This window comes from Dipodomys merriami, unplaced genomic scaffold (assembly GCF_024711535.1).
Source record: "Dipodomys merriami isolate MVZ:Mamm:240054 unplaced genomic scaffold, mDipMer1.0.p SCAF_881, whole genome shotgun sequence".
Taxonomy (NCBI): Eukaryota; Metazoa; Chordata; class Mammalia; order Rodentia; family Heteromyidae; genus Dipodomys; species Dipodomys merriami.
Window position 1 is genome coordinate 297,205 of NW_027206492.1, and position 23,887 is coordinate 321,091.

The following is a 23,887-nucleotide window of genomic DNA, read 5'->3' on the forward strand; positions in this document are numbered from 1 at the left end:
TCTTAAAGCTGCCATAGAGAAAAGATTGATTATTTATAAAGTATATACAGTCAGAATAAACACAGATTTCTTAGTTTATATGATAAAAAGAAGAGCCTGGAATGATATATAACAAACATCAAAGGTAAACAACTACCAACAGTGAATATGGTCCCAAGCCAAACTCTCCACCACATCAGCAGGATAGAAGTTAATCAAATATATCCTACAGAGAGAAGATCAAGAAGAACAGGAACTGGTTATATAAGATGAGAACTAGGTAAATATATTAAGAGTAGATGAGGCACAGCTCCTAAGAGCTTCTAAGAGAATTCATCCAAATAGATAAAATTAGAGAAAAAAATGAGACATCATAACATAAATTAGCAAAATTGTGAATATTATAAGAGAGTACTTTGAAAACCATGTACCAATAACCTGGAGAATCCTGGAGTAATTGATGCTTTACTATACTCGAACTGAACCAAGAAATGATACATAAGAAGTAATGAAAATGAAATATCAATAAACAATTTCCCATAACAGAAAAATCTATGACTCAATAGATTTACCATGAAATTAAGGCCTGCAAGAACTTACAATACTCAGCTCTAACTCTTCAATGGAATAGAAAGGGAAATGGAATTATTAAACACAATCTATGAAGCTAGAATTAGACTCTTCCCCAAATCAGCTAGGACACATCAAAGAAAGAGAACTATGAACCCAGCTCTTTGATAAGCATTGATGCATAACTTCTCAATAAAATTCTCACTAACCAACTTCAACAATTAACAAAAAAATGCTATGATCAAACAGTATTCATCCTAGGATACGGCTGTATTCAATATACTTGTCAATAAACATAACACACATCATCAGCAGAAGCAGGGACAAGAAGCACATGATTGTTTATATGGATGTAGAAATAGCTTTTAACAAACTCCAATACCCCTTTATGATTGAAAGGTCTGAGAAGCTAGGAACGCATGGAACTTTTCTCAATATAATACAGAGTATGTATACAACAAAGAGAAAATAAGCATGTACCTAACGATGGAGGCATGAATACATTAAAATCAGGAATGAGAAAAGGATGTCCACTCTCTCTACTACTCTTCAATATAGTAGTGGACTTTCTAGCAAGGAAAATAGGCAAGAGAAAAATATAAAAGGGATCCAAATATGAAAGGAGTAAAACTATCCCCTTTCACAGATGAAATGATACTTTATATAAAGGACCCTATAGCTTCCCCCCCCTCAAAAGTTAGTAAAAGTGATGCTAATCTTCAGCAATGTAGCAGGGTGTAAAACCTACAAGAATCAATAGTTTTCCTGTGTTACCAACAATGGGAAGATCCAGGCTGAAATCCAAAAAACAACCTCATATGTATTAGCCTCAAAATCAAATCAAATCTAAGCAAAACAAAACAACAATAAAACTAGGAATTAATTACTTTAACAAAAATGTGAAGGACCTCTATTGTGAAAACTTCAAATGCCTAAAAGCGAAATTGAAGGAGTTTCAAGGAAATGGAGTCTTTCAATGCTCCTGGTTGGAATAATTAACATTGTGAAAACTGCAATACTGCTCCCAATGATTGGCAATGCAATACCCATCAATATCTCTACAATATTCTTCAATGCAATAGAGAAAGCAATCCAAATTTATTATTGAATTACAAAATTACAGTTGAAAGAGAAGGCTCAGAAATGAACTCATAGGCCTATAGTCATCTCACACACACACACACACACACACACACACACACACACACACACACACACACACACACACACACACACACACACACACACACACACACTGGAATTCTATTCACCCATCAGAAAGAATGACTGTTCACCACTCTTAAGGAACATCAAAGGCTTGGGAAAATTATACTAAGAGAAAGGAATGCACACTCGAGCAATATAGGTTTCATATATTCATTTATTCATGGTAGCTAGAAGGTAATTACAAATCTACAAGAGAGAGTCTTCCTCCAGTTTGAATTTCCATTTTCAAGAAAATTGAAAATAGCAAATGCTAATGAGGATGTAGCTAAATGGGAACTCTATTACACTGTTGGTGGGAAATAAAATTTGTTCAACTATTCTGAAGTGCAGTACGGACTTTTTGGGAAAGACTAAACAGATCTCCCTTGTGACCCAGTAATTCTTCTCATGGGCAGCAATCCAATAAATAACAAACAAGCTCACATTAAAGCTACCAGTATAACTATGTTCAGAGCCCAGGCCCAGAGTTTAAGGACTGGAAAAAAAGTTATCACTGCTGGTATTTCTTTCCCCAAATATGAACCTTTTGACATAAGATACAAAATCTTTCTATTTGCAACAGCTAGAATAGAACTTATCTGTAGTGAGTAATAAAATGTCTTCTTTGTTGAATGTTAGGAAAAGCTGTAGGCAGTCCAAGAAAAGGGAGACTTTTTGTTGTTGGTGGTGGTGGTGGTCGAGGGGCTTGATGTCTGGGCTTGGGCACTGTCCCTGAGCTCTTCAACTCAAGGTTAATGCTCTACCTTTTGAACCACATTGCCACTTCTGGTTTTCTGGTGGTTAAATGGAGATGAGTCTCAGGGACTTTCCTTCCCAAGTTGGCTTTGAACAGCAGTCCTCAGATCTTAGCTTCCTGAGTAGCTAGGATTACAGCTGTGAGCCACTGTCACCAGGCTAAAAATGGGGGATTTTTATAAAAGAAAATCCACCTCTTCACCTGTGTCTAAACCTCAGATATTACTATTAGAACACTTCATCCTCAACTCATTTGATCTGACATTTGTAAATTTTCTCTTTTCTGTCATGTGGGAATACTGCAGTCAATGTCAACTCAACTGTGGGACTGGATCATTTGTATGGTAATCGCTAGCACCTAAATCAAAAACATTTACATCAAAACAAATGAAACCCTCATTTCGAATAATTATTTTCTCTTTTTATTACAAATCTGTGCTTGATTACTTCTTAATGTGATATTGGACCTGTTAACAGAGTGATGACTTTTTCTTTCTCTTGAGCAATTGTCCTTCTTCCACATGGGTCAAATATTTAAGATTTCAAAAATTTCCATTGATAATTCATTAAGCTGACCTCTAAGAAAATGTGCATTTCTGGAATTGGTCTGCTGTGTTGTTCTTACATGCACAGGATTTCTATGATTTATTTGTTTTATAAGGAATTCTATTTTCCAATGTTTGTGTGACCAATTTTAGTCTCTCTGATCAGTCTTTCCTACCCTCTCTCAGGAGTCTTTTATTTCAGCCTGCCTCATAATAAATATATTAGTTTTCAGCTAAATGACTCCCAGCTTCAGTTTTTTGCCTGACTTTACGTAGACTGTGATAGGAGCTTTGACTGGCCTTGCTTGCTGGAGTTTTTTGCTTGATTTTTATTGTTTTGTTTTTAGAGGTCTAGGATTACTAGTTAATGTATTAGCTTCTCTGGGCCGCATTGATCACCTGGACTAGAGTCAATGGGTTTTTGTCCTAATGATACGAAAACAACTGACTAAATTCCTGTTTTAATTCTCTCAAAATCAGGCAATCTGGCATCCTTGCAAAGCCATCAATAATATTCTGCTACCACTTACAGAAATGGTCTATCAAGATGGCTTTTCAAGGTTGACTGTAAAAAATGTTTATTTCTGTGTGGGAGGACCATATAAAAAGCAACAAAAAAATCACATCGTACATTATAAATACTTTAGAAACAACAGCAAGAAAAAAAAACACTTGTGTCCCTATCTTGGGGTTCATTAAGCTTAACATCACCTTATCTATTCATATGCATATAGCTTTTGACCTTTTCTACTTATCCAGGAAGTATATTCATTATTGCCAATAAGGGATACCACGTGACCGATGTTTCTTTGGAGTTCGATTATTTTAGTTAATATAATTTTTCCGTAACAAATTGGGCGATGTCGTTCTTTCTGATGGACGATAGAATTCACACACACACACACACACACACACACACACACACACACACACACACACACACACACACACACAACTCACAACGTTTTCTTGATCCATTCATCTACTGAGGGGCATTGGGGTTGGTTCCATATCTTAGCTATGGGAAATAATGCTGCAGTAAACATAATTGTATTGGCAATTTTAATATGGTCTTGTTGCTGACTATTTAGGTGAATGCCCAAAAGTGGTATTGCTGGGTCATACAGGAGCTCTATGTGGAATCTTTTACGGAACCTCCATACTGCTTTCCAAGTGATTGAACAAGTTTACACTCCCACCAAGAATGACGTACGGTTCCCTTCTGGCCACATCCCCTCCAGCATCTGTTATTGTAAAAATGTGGAGCGCTTCACAAATTTGCATGTCATACTTGCACAGGGACCATGCTAATCTTCTCTGTATTGTTCCAATTTTAGTGTATGTGCTGCTGAATTGAGCACATAACATTTTTTAAATATAAAGTGGAACTGATTTTCTTAAACTAGACAATTTAACAAAAAGTAAGTTCACAAGAATGGTCGTGAAATTTTAGAAGCATGTATTTCTTACATAAGCACACATTTAAGACTAAAGTCAAGATTGATATGTCAAAAACAAAATAATTCCAGATATTTGTTGTGCAACAGATGTGTAGAAGGAGGATTTCAATTAGTCTATACAAGACACCTATCATAATGAACACTGCAGCAAGTGTTAAGTTTTTATTTTTTTTTAAGTTTTAATGTTTTAAATATGTTTAATTTTGGGAATTTGCTTATATGCCAAAATTAAGATTGTTTGGTAGGTCATATAACTTTTCTATAAAGTATTAAAATTTATGGTAGCAGACATATACTACTAAGTATGTACATTTCAGAGTTTATAGAAACTTTACTAATGAGAAGTTGCAAAATCTTTGTATTAAGAAACAGCAAAGAGTTAAGACAGTTTCTGTTAAAACTTTAGGGCTTCCTTACTTAATATGTTAGCGAGGAACAAAAATGATTGTATAAACCGTATGCAGATGATGAGATGAGACATATATAGTAATCTTAGAGTGTAAATTTAAAGACTACTCATAGCCTATAAAACTCTTGTTGAGCATCATAATCTTAGCCAGTTTTAAATGTACAGGAATATGAGAAGAGTTCCGGGAAGATGGCAGAGGAGAAGCTGGAATCTGAACAAGCTCTCCCATAGAAAGCAGTTTTAGAGTTCCAATGAATAGTCCTAAGCCAGAGAATCACACCAAGTGTGCCATCACAGGACAGAGAGTTAGGCAAGAGAGGGGAAACCCAGGCAAGAAGAGACATCTGAGCGCTTACCAGCAGCCACCAGCGACCGCAGGGCACCATACCTGAGCCACAGAGAGTCTGGGACAAGGAGCCAGACACAGTGGGTGAGTGGATTCTACACAACATCAGCAAGAACCAACAAGGAGCAGACATCTTCATCCTGCAGTTTGCAGACCAGAGACGACCCAGGAACCAAGACTGGGCATGAGTAGAAGCCCGACGTCCTCACTCCTTCTCAGGGAGCAGAGGAGGGAAGGGCACTCTTTCCCTCCCCCAGTACTGGAGATCTCCATCTTGGATACCGACAAAGCTCAGGGGAGCTGCCAGCTCCAACTCAGGCCGTGGAATAAAACGAGTCATTTAGCAGGTCACAAGAATTTAATGGCGGCGTGGCCTGCCAGACTCAGCTCCATCCAGGGAAAAGTTACCCAGCTCGGGCGCGAGCCATAGGAGAGGCTTTCCTCACCGGGTAATCAGAGCCAGAGGTTGCCCCTCCCTCTAGCAGCCACCACAATCAATTGAAAATCAGTAAACAGAAACCCTGAGAATGGCTCCAGTCTGGGCTCTGTGAGGTTTTCACAAACTAGCCCCCGGGAAAAGCTACTGTATGTTGAAAGGCCTCAACTCTACCCAGAACCTAGCCTCATCACTGTATCCCCATCTTCTGTGATTCTCAGAACAGATCAGCCTCCCATTAAACTAACCTGGAGGGGGATCTCAAAATCCTGGGTAAAGCAGAGCATTTTTCTGCCTGTTCCAACAAACTGACTTAAGAAACCAATCAAGCCACAGGACCACAAGCAGACCAGAGACTTCCACAAGAGGCTGGTTACAGACACAAGGGAGATACAGGATTTTTCCCACCCCTACCCCCCAAAAAAATCAAAGAACTTTTTCTTTTTTTTTTTTTTTTTTTTCTTCTTCTTCTTCTTCTTCTTCTTCTTCTTCTTCTTCTTCTTCTTCTTCTTCTTCTTCTTCTTCTTCTTCTTCTTCTTCTTCTTCTTCTTCTTCTTCTTCTTTTCTTCTTCTTCTTCTTCTTCTTCTTCTTCTTCTTCTTCTTCTTCTTCTTCTTCTTCTTCTTCTTCTTCTTCTTCTTCTTCTTCTCCTTCTTCTCCTTCTCCTTCTTCTCCTTCTCCTTCTTCTCCTTCTTCTCCTTCTTCTCCTTCTTCTCCTTCTTCTCCTTCTCCTTCTTCTCCTTCTCCTTCTTCTTCTTCTTCTTCTTCTTCTCCTTCTTCTTCTTCTTCTCCTTCTTCTTCTTCTCCTTCTTCTTCTTCTTCTTCTTCTTCTTCTTCTTCTTCTTCTTCTTCTTCTTCTTCTTCTTCTTCTTCTTCTTCTTCTTCTTCTTCTTCTTCTTCTTCTTCTTCTTCTTCTTCTTCTTCTTCTTTTTTGGTACCTTATATAAATTTTTTTTTCTTTTCTAAAACGTTTTTTAATCTTTAATTTTTGCCTTTTTTGAAAAAAAATATTTTCCAGTAACCTTTTTTTCCTCTTATAATTTTTACTTTAGGTATAAGTGAAAGTGCGTTTTTCTTTTTTTCTTGTCTTCTTTCTATTTTTTTTTTCTTTTTAAATTATCTTTTTGGTTTTTGTTTAGCTCTACTGAAGTTCTGACCTTTTTTTCTTCCTTTCTTATTCTTTTCACCTTTTCCTCTCTTTTGTTCTTCTTTATGTGACTTAACTCTTGTTCTGAACATCCTCAGATAAACCCATAGTCAACTAGTAGACCCTATCCCCCATTGTGTACACACTTAATCCACAAATTTATTACTCAATTCAAAACTTCTGAGACTTAAATTCCTTAATAGCAGTACCACCTCTTTAACCTATATAATATTTTAAGCATTTTTATTTTTAAGTTTTTTGCATCTTCTCTATGTCCATCCCCTTCTCTGAATATATTCATGTTCCTCTCTAAATAGTTTGTTTTCGAATCTCCATAATATCTTTAATTTTTACTTTTCTATTTTTTCTGGTCTCTTTTCTTTTCCCTTTCCCTTTCTTCTTTTTCTCTCTCTCTATACTTGCATCCTACCCAACCTATTTCCTGCATTGATATTAGGACGTAGTTAACTCTCCCTGTGCCTCCCCACACCAATCTATTCCTATTTTTTACCCACATCTCTCCCTAACCCTAATAATTTCTGGTTTTCCAAATTCTTCTCTGCGGTTCGAAGCCCATTAACATATAGTTGTTTGATGTTCAATAGATGTATCTGTTGAACTAGATTGTATCTGTTGACTATTCACTGTGCAAATTCAGACTTGGGTTGATGATTGACTTAAGATAGTGCTCTAGCACAAAACTGGAACTATTTTCATCTCAAATGGGCAGAGTAAGCACGAAAAACACAAGAAAAATGGCAAATCCGGGTATCTCAATTCCCAATCTTGATAATAAGGGGACAGAACAGATCATGAATAATCCAGAGGAGAGTTCCCATATAGCTCTACAAACATGGCTGGCAAACATGATAAATGAAAAGATAGAAAACATACAAAGGACACTATATGAACGTGATAGGGAGAGAGAGGAGGCAATCCAAAAGTTTATACAGCAATATCATAAGGGTGTGGAAGCTACTCAAAGACTGATACAGGATTTGCGTGAGCAGCTTGAGAATACTCAAACAGAAAGGCAGGAATGGCATGAACAAGCTGAGAACAGTCAAAGAGAACTGCAGGAATCCCACGAACCGGAGGAAGCTAATCAAAGAAAATACAGGAATTGAGAGTGCAGGAAGAGAATACACAAAGATCACTAAAGGCATTCATGGAATCCTTTAACAATGAGCTGAAGGAAGTCAGGGAGACCACAAAGGGAATGCTGAATGGAACCCAACAGAAGGAATGTGAGTCCAAAGAAACCATAACCAATCAACTAAGTGATCTGAGAATAAACACTGAACACCAAATTAAGGAAGTAAAGAAATTCATACAAGTTCTAAAACAGAGCTTCAACAAAGAATTTGAAGCCATCAAAGCTGACCAATTAGAAGGAAAAGAGATAAAAAACAAAGTACAGAGTCTTGACAGCAGGTTAGACCATGCAGAACATCGAATCTCAGGGATTGAAGACAGCCTAGATATTATAGAGAAAGAACATACAACCATCCAAGACAAGTCCACGAAATATGATAGATCTATCCATCACCTGGAAGACACCATCAGAAGGCCTAATATAAGGATAATGGATATAGAGGAGCACCTAGAATCAGAAGTTAATGGTCTAGGAAATTTGTTTAACACGATCTAGCAGAGAACTTCCCAAACATGCAAAAAAGATAGGCCTATTCTGATACAAGAAACTTTTAGAACCACAAATAGACCAGAGCAGAATAGGACATCCTACCGTCACATTATAATACACACAGGATAAACTCAGACCAAGGAAAAGATCCTTAAAGCTGTCAAAAAGGAAAGATCAATCACCTACAAAGGGAAACCAATTAGAATCATCTCTGATTTATCAGCAGAAACAATTAAAGCAAGAAGAGCATGGAATGATGTATGCCATGCCCTAAAACCAAACAACTATCAACCAAGAATACTGTATCAAGCTAACTCTCCTTCGTAAGTGAAGGCCAAATAAAAACCTTCGATAGCAAAGAAAAATTGAAATAATACATCTCCACCAAACCAGCCCTACAAAAGATTCTGAAAGAGGTCCTACACATAGAAAACCACCAAGACCACAATAAAGGCCAAGAAAGTACACCCAAACTGAGAATCCAAGAAGCATAGGAAGAACCCAGTTTTTGCAGCCCCCAAGATGATGGATAACATGGCAGGAACACCCAAATACTTCTCAGACCTATCTCTTAATGATAACGGACTGAACTCTCCAATTAAGCGACATAGACTGTCAAGTTGGATTAAAAAACAAGACCCTTCTATCTGCTGCCTTTAGAAGTCACATCTTGCCCTTAAAAACAAAAACATTTTCAATATTAAAGGCTGGAACAAAATCTACCAAGCAAATGGCCCTCATAAGCAGGCAGGAGTTGCAATCCTAATATTAGATAAAATATACTTCAAATTAATATTCATGAGAAGAGATAAAGAAGGACGCTACATACTAATTAAGGGATTTCTCCTTCAGGAGGATATTACAATTCTAAATATCTATTCGCAAAACAATGGAGCACCCAAATTTATCCAAAAATACTACTTTCCCTCAAATCCCATATTGATCAAAAGACATTAATTCTTGGGGATTTTAACACACCAATCTTGCCTATAGATAGATCAACCCGGCAAAAACTCAACAGAAAACCGCAGATCTAAACAGCTGCATAGATCAACTAGACTTAACAGACATCTACCGAACATTTCACCCAGCAGCATCAGAATACACGTTTTTCTCAGCAGCACATGGAACGTTTTCTAAAATAGACCACATTTTAGGCCACAAAGCAGACTTGTCTAAATTCAGAAATATTGAAGTTATACCTTGTATTCTCTCTGACCACAAGGGAATAAAATTAGAACTCAACAACAAAAGCCACCAAAGAAAGTGCAATATCTCATGAAGGCTGAACAACACACTGCTGAATCATGAGTGGGTCATAGAATGATTAGAAAGAAAATTCAAATGTTCATGCTATTCAACAAAATGAACACACAAATTACCAGCTCCTCTGGGACATAGCAAAGTCCGTACTCAGAGGCAAGTTTATAGCTCTGAGCTCCTATATCAACAAATTGGAGAGATCTGAAACTAACAATTTAATGACTCATCTAAACCAAGTTGAAAAGAGCAGCAAGATAAACCCCAATCCAGTAGATGGAAAGAAATAATAAAAATTCAATCAGAATTAAATGAAATTGAATCCAAAAAAAGTATAGAAAGAATCAACAAAACAAAGAGTTGGTTCTTCGAAAAAATTAACAAAATTGACAGACCCTTAGAAAATCTTATCATAAAAAGAAGAGAACACACCCAAATAAAAAAACTCAGAGATGAGAATGGAAAGATCAACATGGAAACGACCAAGATTCAGAACAATATAAGGTAATACTTCTCAAAACTTTATGCTAATATGTTTGAAAACTTGACAGAAATGGACTTGTTCCTAGCAAATATTGACCTGCCAAAACTAAATCAAGATGAATTAAACCAGCTTAACAGGCCCTTATCAAGCATTGAAATAGACACAGCAAAAGAGCCTTCCCAGCTAAGAAAAGTCCAGGACCAGATGGTTTTACAGCCGAATTCTAACAAGGCCTTCAGAGCGGAGGTCACACCAATACTCCTCCAACTCTTCAACAAAATTGAAAGAGAAAGTTCACTACCGAACACATTCCATGAAGCCATCATAACCCTCATCACAAAACCAGGCAGGGACTCCTCAAAGAAAGAGAACTATAGTTCTTGATTTTTGCTGTTCTAACTGGAGTGAGGTGATATCTCAATGTTGTTTTGATTTGCATTTCTTTTATGGCTAGGGATGTTGAACATTTCTTCATGTGTCTATTGGCCATCCTTCTTTCTTCTTCAGGGAAGCTTCACTTTAAGTCTTTCGCCCATTTATTTATTGGGCAGTTGTTTCTTTGAGGATTTGTTGTTGGGTGGTTTAATTTTCTGAGTTCCAAGTATATTTTAGATATGAGACCCTTGTCCTTTGTATGGCTAGTAAAGATCTTCTCCCAATCGGTGGGCTTTCTATTGATCTTGCTAGCTATGTCATTTGCCCTGCAGAAGCTCTGCAACCTTATGCAATCCCATTTGTCCAACCTTTCTTTGATTTGTTGTGTTTCTGGGTCTCTATTCAGAAAATTTCGGCCTGATCCAAGGAGACCTAGGGTTTCTCCTATTCCATCCTGTAATGTTTTCAGAGTGTCTGCTTTGAGTTCAAGGTCTTTGATCCATTTGGAGTTGATTCTACATTGGAAGGATAATGCATACATTTCTTACCAAGCATTGCAGCCTCCTCCTTTGTTTACCCTTCACCTCCCTTCCCAGCCTCCCCCCTTCCCCCCACCCATTCATACCCCCCTCCCCCCCTACACCGACACTGTAAAGCTTGCTTTGACATGACATTTTGTAATTCTCCTTGTTGAAACAGGTTCACCTGAATCCTTAAAAGACTTGTTTGTCCCTATCTCCTCCACCTGTTATACTGACATCAAATAAAATGAAAGCAGGGGTTACACTGTGGGGGAGGGACATACAAAGTAACAAAGAAATAATCTTATAAATGCGTTAGAAACACATGCATGAAAGAAACGAAAACATTAAAATACATATTTAAGGGTTCGTTTTCCTAACATCACATTATCTGACCTTTTCCGCTTGACTCATACCTATACTAGATATTGCAAATAAGGGAAACCATGGGACCTATGTTTCTTTGGGCCTGGCTTACTTCACTTAATATAATTTTTTCCAAGCCTTTCCATTTCCTAACAAATGGGGAAATGTCATTCTTTCTGATGGAGGCATAAAATTCCATTGTGTATATATACCACATTTTCTTGATCCATTCATCTACTGAGGGGCATCTGGGTTGGTTCCATATCTTAGCTATGGTAAATAATGCTGCAATAAACATAGTTGTGCTGGCAGCTTTAGTGTGGTCTTGTTTGTAAACATTTGGGTAAATGCCCCAAAGTGCGATTGCTGGATCATAGGGGAGATCTATGTGAAATCTTTTGAGGAACCTCCATACTGCTTTCCAAAGTGTTTGAACAAGTTTACATTCCCACCAACAATGAAGTAAGGTTCCTTTCTGTCCACATCCCCTCCAGCATCTGTGTTCTCAAATAAAATAAAATAAAATTAAAAAAAAAGAAAGAGAACTATAGACCCATTTCTTTGATGAACATTGATGCAAAACTTCTCAACAAAATTTTAGCCAACCAACTTCTACAATTCATCCAAAAAATCATACGCAACGATCAAACAGGATTCACTTCAGGGATGCAGAGCTGGTTCAATATAAGCAAATCAATTAATATTATTCATCACATCAACAGGAGCAAGGATAAGAACCACATGATTATCTCAGTAGATGCAGAAAAAGCATTCGACAAGATCCAACACCCCTTTATGATGAAGGTTTTTGAAAAATTAGGACTCCATGGAACAATCCTCAATACAATAAAGGCTGTATATGACAAACCTACAGCCAGCATTATACTTAATGGTGAAAAAATAAAGCCATTCCCACTTAAGTCAGGAAAAAGACAAGGATGTCGACTCGCTCCACTTCTCTTCAATCTAGTATTAGAATTCCTAGCTACAGCAATAAGAAAAGATGCAGACAAAAAGGTGATCCAAATATGGAAAGAAGAAATAAAACTCTCCCTCTTTGCAGACGACATGATTTTGTATTTAAAGAATCCAATAGACTCCACTCCCAAATTACTCAAGGTGATTGAAAACTTTGGCATTGCAGACGACATGATTTTGTATTTAAAGAATCCAATAGACTCCACTCCCAAATTACTCAAGGTGATTGAAAATTTTGGCAAAGTAGCAGGGTATAAAATTAACACCCAAAAATCAATGGCTTTTCTGTATGCCAACAGTGAGAAAAGTTTGGCTGAAATTAGGAAAGCAACTCCATTTGTAATAGCCCCACAAAACATAAAATACCTAGGAATTAAGTTAACCAAAAAGTGAAGGACTTCTATGATGAAACCTTTAAAATCTTGAAATAGGAAATCCAAACAGAACTTAAAAAATGGCAAAACCTCCCATGCTCCTGGATTGGAAAGATTAACATCGTGAAAATGGCAATACTTCCCAAGGCTATCTACAAATTCAACGCGATACCTATCAAAATTCCAACCTCATTCTTCAAGGAAATAGAAGAGGCAATCCAAAAATTCATATGGCACAATAAAAGACCCCGCATAGCAAAAACGCTCCTCAACGGAAAGAACACTGCTGGAGGAATATCAATACCAAATTTCAAACTCTACTATAAAGCCATAGTATTCAAAACAGTTTGGTATTGGCATAAGAACAGACCTCAGGACCAAAGGAATAGAATTGAAAACCCAGAAATGAACCTACAGACCTATAGCCATCTAATCTTCGAAAAGGGAGCTAAAACCATAGAATGGAAGAAAGACAACCTCTTCAGTAAATGGGGCTGTTAAATTGGTTAACAACTTGTAGAAAATTAAGCTAGATCCTTATATATCACCCTGCACCAGAATCAACTCCAAATGGTTAAAAAACCTTGTATTCAAAGCAGACAATCTGAAAACATTACAGGATGTAATAGGAGAAACCCTAGGTCTTCATTGCTCAGGCCGAAATTTTCTGAATAAAGACCCGGAAACACAACAAATCAAAGAAAGGTTGGACAAATGGGATTGCATGAAGTTGCAGAGCTTCTGCATGGCAAAGGACATAGCTAGCAAGATCATTAGAAAGCCCACGGATTGGGAGAAGATCTTTACTAGCCATACAAAGGACAAGGGTCTCATATCTAAAATATATTTGGAACTCAAAAAAATAAATCCCCCAACAACAAATCCTCAAAGAAACAACTGCCCAATAAGTAAGTGGGCTAAAGACTTAAAGAGAAACTTCTCTGAAGAAAAAGAAGGATGGCCAATAGACACATGAAGAAATGCTCAACATCCCTAGCCATAAAAGAAATGCAAATCAAAACAACATTGAGATGCCACCTCACTGCAGTTATAATGGCCAAAATCAAGAACTCTAACAGCAACAGACGCTGGAGAGAATGTGAACAGAAGGGAAGCTTACTTCATTGTTGGTGGGAATGTAAACTTGTTCAACCACTTTGGAAAGCAGTACGGAGGTTCCTCAAAAGACTTCACATAGAGCTCCCCTATGACCCAGCAATCCCACTTTTGGGCATTTACCCAAATGTTTACAAACAAGACCACACTAAAGCTACCAGCACAACTATGTTTATTGCAGCATTATTTACCATAGCTAAGATATGGAACCAACCCTGATTTCCTTCAGTAGATGAATGGATCAAGAAAATGTGGTATATATACACAATGGAATTCTATACCTCCATCAGAAAGAATGACATTGCCCCATTTGTTAGGAAATGGAAAAACTTGGAAAAATTATATTAAGTGAAGTAAGCCATGCCCAAAGAAACACAGGTCCCATGGTTTCCCTTATTTGCAGTATCTAGTATATGTATGAGTCAAGCGGAAAAGGTCACATAATGTGATGTCAGGAAAATGAACCCTTAGATATGTATTTTAATGTTTTTTTTCTTTCATGCTTGTGTGTCTAACGCATTTCTAAGATTATTTCTTTGTTGCTTTTTATGTCCCTCCCCCACAGTGTAACCCCCGCTTTAACAAAATTTTATGTCAGTATAACTTGTGGAGGAGATGGGGAAAAAGAAGTCGTTTAAGGATTCAGGTGCACCTCTTGTAACAATGAGAAGTACAAGTTGTCATGTCAAAAACGAGCTTTACAACCTCGGTGCGGGGGGAGGGGAAGAATTGAGTGGGGGTAGGGGGGATGATGGGAAGGTATGTGAAGGGTAACTAAAGGAGGAGTCTGCAATGCTTGGAAAGAAATGTGTGCATTATCCTGCCCATGTAATTGTAACCCCTCTGTACAGTATGTTCACAAATAAAATAAAAAAAGGAATATGAGAAAATAGTAAAATCTAATGTGTAGTACATTTCAAATACTGGAATCAATGGTATTAGGTTTTTATTTTATTAATCATTAATATTTAATTATTGGTTTTCTTTATTTGTAGCATTATTTTCCTTGTTGTAATATAATACAACTTTTTGTAAGTCATCATTACGAGGTACTTTGAGAATGCTACTGGGATGGCCACACCATTTTTTATAGGTGCATGTGAATTTACAAAGAGCAAAATTAAGAACAAAATGTTGATTAAATGTTTCTCAAGTAGAGTTTGAATCAGGAGTGTTGATAAATGTCCACACATTAATCTTAGCCCTAGGCTGAAGCAGTTGTTTTACAGAGTTGAGGCCACAAAATTGAGAGACGGTTTTGTGTTTAGTTTTTTGGTTTTGTTTCTGTTGGTTGTGGGGCTTGAACTCTGTGTCCTATGTACTGCTCCACAGCTCTTCATCTCAAGGCTATTGCTACCACTTGAGCCACAGCACCACTTCCATCTTTTTCTGCTTATGTGGTGCTGATGGGTTATCATACATCAAATACCTTCAAATGTGCATGTAGAGTCTAAAGTTAGCAGTATGAATATTCTCGTACAGCTCTTGTTTATTTATTAGTTCTGAACTTTCAGTATTATGATATTTCTCTCTTTCATTCTCTCTTATTTCCTCGCTTTCTCTTTCATGCTCCATGTCTGCTACTTAGAATTTCTACTGAGCTACTATTATCCTTCAGGACCCACTGGGATTTTGGGGAAATGATAGGGACCAACAGTTAACCTTGCATTCTTTAAGAGTTATAACGGTGACGTGATATTATTCTTTCCCATTTTAAATGGCAAACCAACACATCTAGGAATTGCTATTCACTTTTACTATTATTACAAATTTTCCTCATAGGAATCATTGGGACGAATAACATACTTATAACTTGTGTCCTAAAATATCTTTTCCTTTTACAAGCAACCTTTTTCTTTTATTATAATTAAGTAACAAAAACAAAGCTATCCTATGGCAAGTAGGCTGAAGTTGGTGACAGGGATGAAAAACAAGGAAGTGGGGGAAGTGAGCACAGATTCTCAGACCATGTACACTTTGTGAGAATGACAATGTGCTGGGAAGTCTAGAACAAATCACTGTACACCTGATATATATATATAAATATATTTATATATGTATATTTATTTATATGTGCATATATGTGTGTATGTGCCCTTATATATGTAAACATGTATATTGCTATACATACAAATACACACATACATATACATATGTATACATGCACAGATGGAGAAAAATGCATAATACAGCCAACACAAGTTTCACTACTTGTTGAATATGCCCTAGACGGAATGCTTGGAATCAAATATGTTGAAGATATATTTGTCTCTAAGAGTTCTTTTCGCACTTCTCTTATCCCTTAAAACTGGTAGGTTTTAAGATTTGACTTGCAAATGCAGTACAAGTGATAGCACATCACCCAGAAATCTCAGTAAGTATAGGTCATATGGTGTCTCCTTGCTCCCCACGGAATGCTTGCTCTTGTAGATACTCTCAACAACCAAAACAGCAGGAGAATATCCTTGTAAAGAATAACGTTATACGGCATCTTTCCTTGAGCTCTTTTCCAACAGCCAGCATCAATTCCTAAGTAATGAGTGAGTCCACAGAAGACTGGAGCTCAGGTCAACATTTAACCAACCCATATGATAAGTCTAAAGTGAGAAATGCAGACTGAGGTCTTGCATTTCCTGGCCACGAAAATAAGAAAAAGTATTTGTAATGTATGAAAATTTGAGAATAATTTGAATCCTGTCAATAAATGTGCAGAATACAATTATACCAACTGACAAAAGAAGCATTTCATTTGTGTGCTTTTGGACTTGGTGAGTGATTTTAGGTGTGTCTACACAAGTAGAATCAACATAAATCAAGCTACCATTTCTTCATTTAAGAGACAAGGAAAGGATACAGGTTGACCCACTGTAGCAATGAGATGTACAAGACACTCTTATCTGGGGGGACTAAGACCACATGATGGGTTTTTCTACAACCCCCATTCTTCCACCAACCTTACTTCCCTCTCCTCTTCACTATTCTAATGGTTAAATTATTTATTTCATATACTAATCCACCTCATCATCAAAATTGATTTAAAGGTCTTCTGCTCTTGTTATCAATGTTGATTTAAGGGTTGAAATTCTGTTTGTCAAAATTTGCCATGCATTTTGTTTGGTATTGCCTACTATTCTGACATTGACCACGTGGTTTTATCATATTGGGAAAAAATATCACTTTGTCACTGGAATTCCAAAAAAACTTATGGGTGATTTTGATTTTTTAAAAACCCAAGTGCATCTTAGAACTTTAGTTTAAAAGTGTGTGTGTGAAAACATGTTCAACATAATCTCATTATAAAAACTCTGCAACAAGTTATCTTCTTCTATGTCTTGATAGTGATATTTCCTATCAAATGTGCTGTTTGTTAAAAGAAAACCTTTTTTTCAAGAGCAGTAGTAAAAGGAATGAGACCCAGCTCAGCTCCTAGCCAGCTGTGATGAAAAACAAACCAGTAAGGAGGTAAGAATTGTCTTAAAATGTTTGTTCCACATATCTTTTTCTGTCCCCAGAAAGTTCGAGTATTGGAGATGGTATGAGTAAGCCTTAAAAGACAGCTTGAGAGTAAAGTTGGTAAGTAATCCTTGGCTGTGGTTTAACATTAAATCTAGCATGTCATTCTCTATGTCCATCTAAAGTCGTTTCTTTAACGTCTGTGTATAATTTTGTAAGTAACTAACCAGGAGTTTTGACAATTCATCCGAGGGAGGCAGTCTTGCCCAGATCCTGCCTGGACCATCCTACCTCCACCATGGTACACTGGACTCCTGCCTGACTCCATTACACACAGCTGATTCTTGGTAAAAGACTGATTTAGATTTACAAACACTAAGAATATTGTGGGACACTCTCTGTAAACCTTACTCATCCTGATATGAAAAAGCCAGCTATGTTGTTATACTATTGAAACATGTATAGGCCAGGAGAGCCTCTCATACAATTTACTTATCAGGTTTTCCAGGCTTACAAGCTATGCTCAAACTCTCATCCCATCTATTGAATTTTGTCATTGCAGAGTTCTGACAAGTATTTGTTGATCAATTCTTGGCAGGGTGCACATAAACTCTACTTGTTCTCACTGATCTCCTTGTTGCTTTAATTGGAAATGATAAAAGGTTTCTGTGGTAAAGATTGCAGTTCAAAGCCAGCCCAGGCAGACAAATCCTTGAGACTCTATCTCCCAACTAACCATCAAAGAGCCAGGGTGGAAGCTGGCTCAAAAATTAACCAGCCAAATGCTAAATGTGGCCCTGTGACTCAAAGTGGTAGAATGCTAGCCTCGAGCAGAATTACTCAGGGAAAATGCTCAGGCCTTGAGTTCAAAGCCCATATCCCAGCCACAAGCACCTAGATCCCAGGACAAGGTGGAAAAAGAATAAGAGGAAAAGATGTTACATCAGCCACTTTGTGCCTGCCCTTCCGAAATTAACCAGATCCAGGAGGTCAATAGAAACAAGTTGAGAAGCTTGTCCATATCTGTCTAACTTCTAAATGCACAGGAATTTACATTCTTGCCTTTGTTACCTGCTATTTATAGGAAATGATCAAGTTCTCTCACCAGGCCCTTAAATACTCCAATCCAGCCCTAGTTTCTGAATGGTTATAGGCTCATGATCCAAATGGAACGTTTCTGGCTTATTCCCTGGTTGTGTTTTCTGATGTCACTCATATCAACTAGTCCTGCCACCTTGTAAGCCTTTGGCCTGACCTCAGCATTTTCAAGTTTCTCTCTAACAGGATAACAGTCCTCACCCAAACCTGGGACCAAGTCAAGGACATCCTATTACTGCAGGCAACCAGAGGCTTTGCTTACAGTGCTCTGGATCGAGCACAGACCTGGACCTGAAGATGCCAGCCCCAGTGACTCCTGGACACACTCATGACAGCTGGAAGTAACCTAAAAGACCACGATGCCCCTCCACCTTTTATACTCCAGGGTTCAAAATGATGGAATCTGCTTTGTTCTCATAACTGCATGATTCTCCTCTCTCAGCCCAATTCTTTTTATGTATCCAAAGATCCTAAATGAAGAACTTGCTTCTCCCCACTTGGCCCTATCATTTTATGTATCTAAAGATGGAATATGAAGGATTGACCCCCACCCTGCTGTTCCAGGCTCATAAACAGTACAGGCAAAATCCCAGGTATGTGTGAACTCCTTTTAAGTGCAGGCAGGGCAATCCATATAATCCCAGTTGTAAACATCCCATTGTGGGCCCTACTGAAAGGCCCCCACTATCCTTGACCTAGGGGCTTTTCATTAAACTCTACCTCCTTGCTTAGTCCTCCTATAAAAACTCAGATCCTGTTTCTGCTCCCTCACACAACCTCCAAACCTGCTTTTCGTCAATAAACAGTCCTATGAAGTCCGTCCTATTCCTATTCCATTCTCCTAAATTTTCCTAACAAGGACAGGCTGTATTCTATGACCCAGAAGAGAGAAAATTACTAAGCATTCATTTACAGCCTTGTGAATATTTCTGATTCTGCACACATCAATTATCTATCCATACCTATGTCCTAATGAGAGGATTTTAAAAGAATTTAGTGTTGGTCCCAATGCATTACATTAAGATATTTAGAAACAAGTGAGAAACATGAAGGTCTATACGAACTTTTGGTGGGACTGAAGAGATAGTGGAATTTAGATCTCTATAATTTGAGCAATTTGCAAAAAGAATTGACAAATTACAACTTACATTTCAGCAGACTTGACACATTAATTTTTGTGTATTGAAAGGAGCACAAGCCTCAACAATATGTCAATGCTATCCTCTTATTTATCTCTAAAGGTTTATGCTCTGGTCATTTAATATTAAAACTTCAAAATAATTTAATCTTTAGCAAGTCGTGCAAAGGGGTTTCACTTCATCTTGTCAGTGTTGAATAATGTGTATGAGCATTTCAATGTACAATACATCTGGATCATTGCCAATCATTCCACTTTTCTAATATTTATACATTTTATAGTAAAAATCGTGTACAGAGGGGTTACAGTTACATGAGTAATGTCTTCTGCATCATATTCACACATTTTAAGTGAATATCGAGGGTAATTTACCTAGTATTGGAAGTTTAGGCACAGTCTTCATTTTTTTTTTTTTTTTTTTTTTTTTTTTGTCAGTCGTGGGGCTTGAACTCTGGGCCTGGGCGCTGTCCCTCATCTCTTCAGCTCAAGGCAAGCGCTCTAACACTTGAGCTATAGCGCCACTTCCGGTTTTCTGGTGGTTTATTGGAGATAGGAGTCTCACGGTCTTTCCTGCCCGGGCTGGCTTTGAACCGAGATCCTCAGATATCAGCCTCCTGAGTAGCGAGGATTATAGGCGTGAGCCACCAGCGCCCGGCTACGGTCTTCATTTTTTGATGATAGTAGCAGGAGTCAGTTCAATTATGCAGATTCCACTATGGAGTGAGCCCTTTAGTCTTCTAACTTTTCGATAAATTTACAGTTACTTTTTATTAATAATTACAAACGTTTTATTTCAGTATTTGAAACGCTGCCCCAATTATTTTAAAACTTTCACATTAAGCTAGACTGAACTTTTTTCTCTCATTTACCCCACTAGCGCAGGTTATTCTCCTTTGGCTTTATTGTTTGAGAGGCCAAGGGAAGAGGGTAAAAAGAAAGATGATTATTACTCAGATATCTCCTTTCTCTTCTGTTTTTGCTATTCTTGTTGAGAGGAATACTCGATCAGGGAACAATAGTGATGCTTGACTTCACCATACAAGGGAACATTCCTGGCATGTCAATTATTGTTTCTCAGAATCACTTAAACTGATTACTCTTTCCTTCTCTGTAACAGTAACCTCACTGTGGCACCCTTGGTACAGAAGGAAGCACACTAACAGGTTTTTAGCTGTAAATTGGTATTTTATATCTCAACTTACTACTACCAAAAATATAAGGCTTTGGCTATATAAATGCATAGGCACTGATTGTACAATAATAACTTATAGACAATTCTACTCAGCTCTCCCCTCCTCTCCCATCCTCCCTTCTCCTCCCCTAATTTACTCTCCCTTCCCTTCTTCATTCCTTTTGTCTCTGTCCTCCGTATTCCTCTCTAACGTTTCAGTTTCTGTCTTCCAGTAGCAAGTGATTTGGTTTATCAGACAACACATAAATCATTGAACAATTTTTTTCTTGTTTTTGTGATTATTTATTTTTAAAAGAAGTGAGTTTTAGTAGAGCACCAATGGCTTCCACCTAGCTACGAGGTAGGTTCAAATTTGACAATTGCAATTCCAAGCTATTCCAAATGAATAAACCTAAAAGATTCTTTTCTCCACTTGTAGTAAAAAGAAGAAGTGAAGGTGTGACTCAGTCCAAACATTGAGAATTAATGCCAAGATAGAGCTCAAGGCCAGTATTTCAAAACCAAGTACGAACATAATGTTAAAAGATACGTCCTTCGGGCTGGGAAGGTGGCTCAGTGGTAGAGCGCTTGCCTTGCATGCTCGAGGCCCTGGGTTCGATTCCTCAGCACCACATAAGCAAAAAGAAAAAAGCCGGAAGTGGCGCTGTGGCTCATAGTGGTAGAGCGCTAGCCTTGAGCTGAAGAGCTGAGGGACAGCACCCAGGCCCAGAGTTCAGGCCCCACGACCGGACCCCAAAAAAAAAAAAAAAAAAAAAAAAAAAAGATACGTCCTTCTATTTTGAATGGGAATATTTCTCCAAAAATTCATACCCAGGACAATTTTTCAAGGTCAAAGATTTTTTCAAAGGCTCTTTCAGATCTTAACCTGATTTTTCTGCTTGATTTACTTTATAGGAAATAGGAACCATTTGTTAGGAAATGGAAAGACTTGGTAAATATTATATTAAGTGAAGTAAGCGAGGCCCAAAGAAATATAGGTCCCATGGTTTCCCTTATTTGCAATATCTAGTATATGTCTGAGTCAAGCAGAAAAGGTCAGATAAGTTAAACTAAAATTTTTTCATCATGTCCCTAACAAGAATCTCCAAGATTGGCCTTGATAATTCCGTCCTAGAAGACTGGGTTCATGCAAATGTCAGTTATGTTTGTGGTCCAATATTTTCTACAGCTGCTTAGGTTGCAAACTTCTCACAGCACATACAGTATCTGGAAAAAGTGCTGTCTTACTAGGCACATAAGGTATTTTGGAGGATCACAGTTCATTGCCAGCCTGAGTAGGAAAGTCCAAGTGATTCTTATCTCCAATAAACCATCAGAATACCGTAAGTGGCACTATGTCTCAAGGGATCGAGTGCTGGCCTTGAGCCCCATGACTGCCCAAATAAAAAAGAAAGAAAAGAATATGTATGTATGTATGTATGTATGTATATAGATATATATATATGATGAGATGAATTACATTTAAATATGTATTAATATATATGATACACATTTAAATATAACTAAATATATGATGTATTTATAGTATATTCATATATTTACATATATAATATGTTCATATTTTATCTGTACGTTTATAAATATATTTGTAATTTATATCCAAAGAGTACATCTGAAGATTTTGGGGAAATTTTAGTTTCTAAAGGATTACCACCGACCCATCATACTTTCAATAATTTTTTCCACTTATTACAATGTCTGCAATACTAAGACTGAATGATTATGAAACAGAGCAGTTTTTTTATCCCTTAGAATTAGAAACATCTACTTATATGGTATGAAACCTACCAAAATGTGATCTTGAAATCACAATCCACAAACTGGATATATACATCAATTTAGCAACTTATACTTCTCAAACTTTTATTTGAATTCTGTATCTCATATACATTCAGCTTCCCTACAAACATGCATGCATATTCATGTTCACATATATCCCATACTAAATGTAACACTGTGATAAAAAATAATTACTGAAAAAGAACACCTTCACAATTGTAATTAAATATCATTTTTTAAATAAAATGCATTATTGAAATACTGATGGAAGTGCAGCTGGGAGGATGTTTCAAATATAGTGCCAACCTAAAGATCACGTTTCTCAATCCAAATATCATTATTTCCATCCTTCCTTCTCCCATTAAAAAAATGAATACAGAATTCACCTACATGTTCCTTAATCATTGATTGAATAAAGAAATTGTAATATATATACATATATATGCATATATACACAATGATATATTATTTAGCCACTCATTGAAATGAAATTCCTTCATCTTCAGGAAAATAGATAGAAATGGAAACGTTCATATTAAATCAATAAGACATACTGTGTAAACAAATACTACATTTCTCACATGTAGACTCTAGATCCAGAAAATAAATTTTATGACCCACGTATAAAAGATGGAACTGATTGAGTTTGGAAAAAAGTGAATGAGGGGATGAAGAGAAATAGTGTGGAGTAAATATGTTCAAATACGTCTAAGTTAGTATGATCACATAATAAAATTTCAGTATAAAAATAGCATAATGAATTAATAAAAGGAATAAAATTTAATAAGCAACATTATGTGGACATATGTGTATAACACAATAAAATTACTTTGTGAAATTAATATTTGGTAATAAAAAGAAAAATTCATTCCAGTTATTATAGATTCATATGTTAATTTCCTTTTTTGTCAGTTATTTCCCTGAAAAACTAAAAGGAGAAATAGGCTTTGATCATTTAGAAAGACAATCTTGTCCAATTAGCATTAAAGTATTCTAGTTAATTACTGTCAATGTGAAATTGTTCAATCAAATTAAGTATTATATTAGAATATTTCTAATGCATTCTTCAAAATATTCTCTAAACGTATATACTTTTTGCTATTTATTGAATTTTTTTGTTTCTTAATTGCAATATACCATTTTCTGAATGGAGTTTGGTTTATGCAACTAGGATATATTATACCTGACCAGAAAATCAATTATTCAAACAGTATTTTTTTGTCAATAATGTTTATTGTGAAATAAAGGGCTAAAT

The 23,887-nt window shown here is 36.8% G+C and overlaps 1 non-coding gene across 1 annotated transcript; it reads right to left on the reverse strand.

The window, feature by feature from the left end:
- Positions 1–4,310: 4,310 nt before the first annotated feature.
- LOC138820424 (U6 spliceosomal RNA) lies at positions 4,311–4,417 on the reverse strand. Its single transcript, XR_011369875.1, has one exon. It is a non-coding gene; the product is annotated as a U6 spliceosomal RNA (small nuclear RNA).
- Between the last annotated feature and the right edge of the window lie 19,470 nt (positions 4,418–23,887).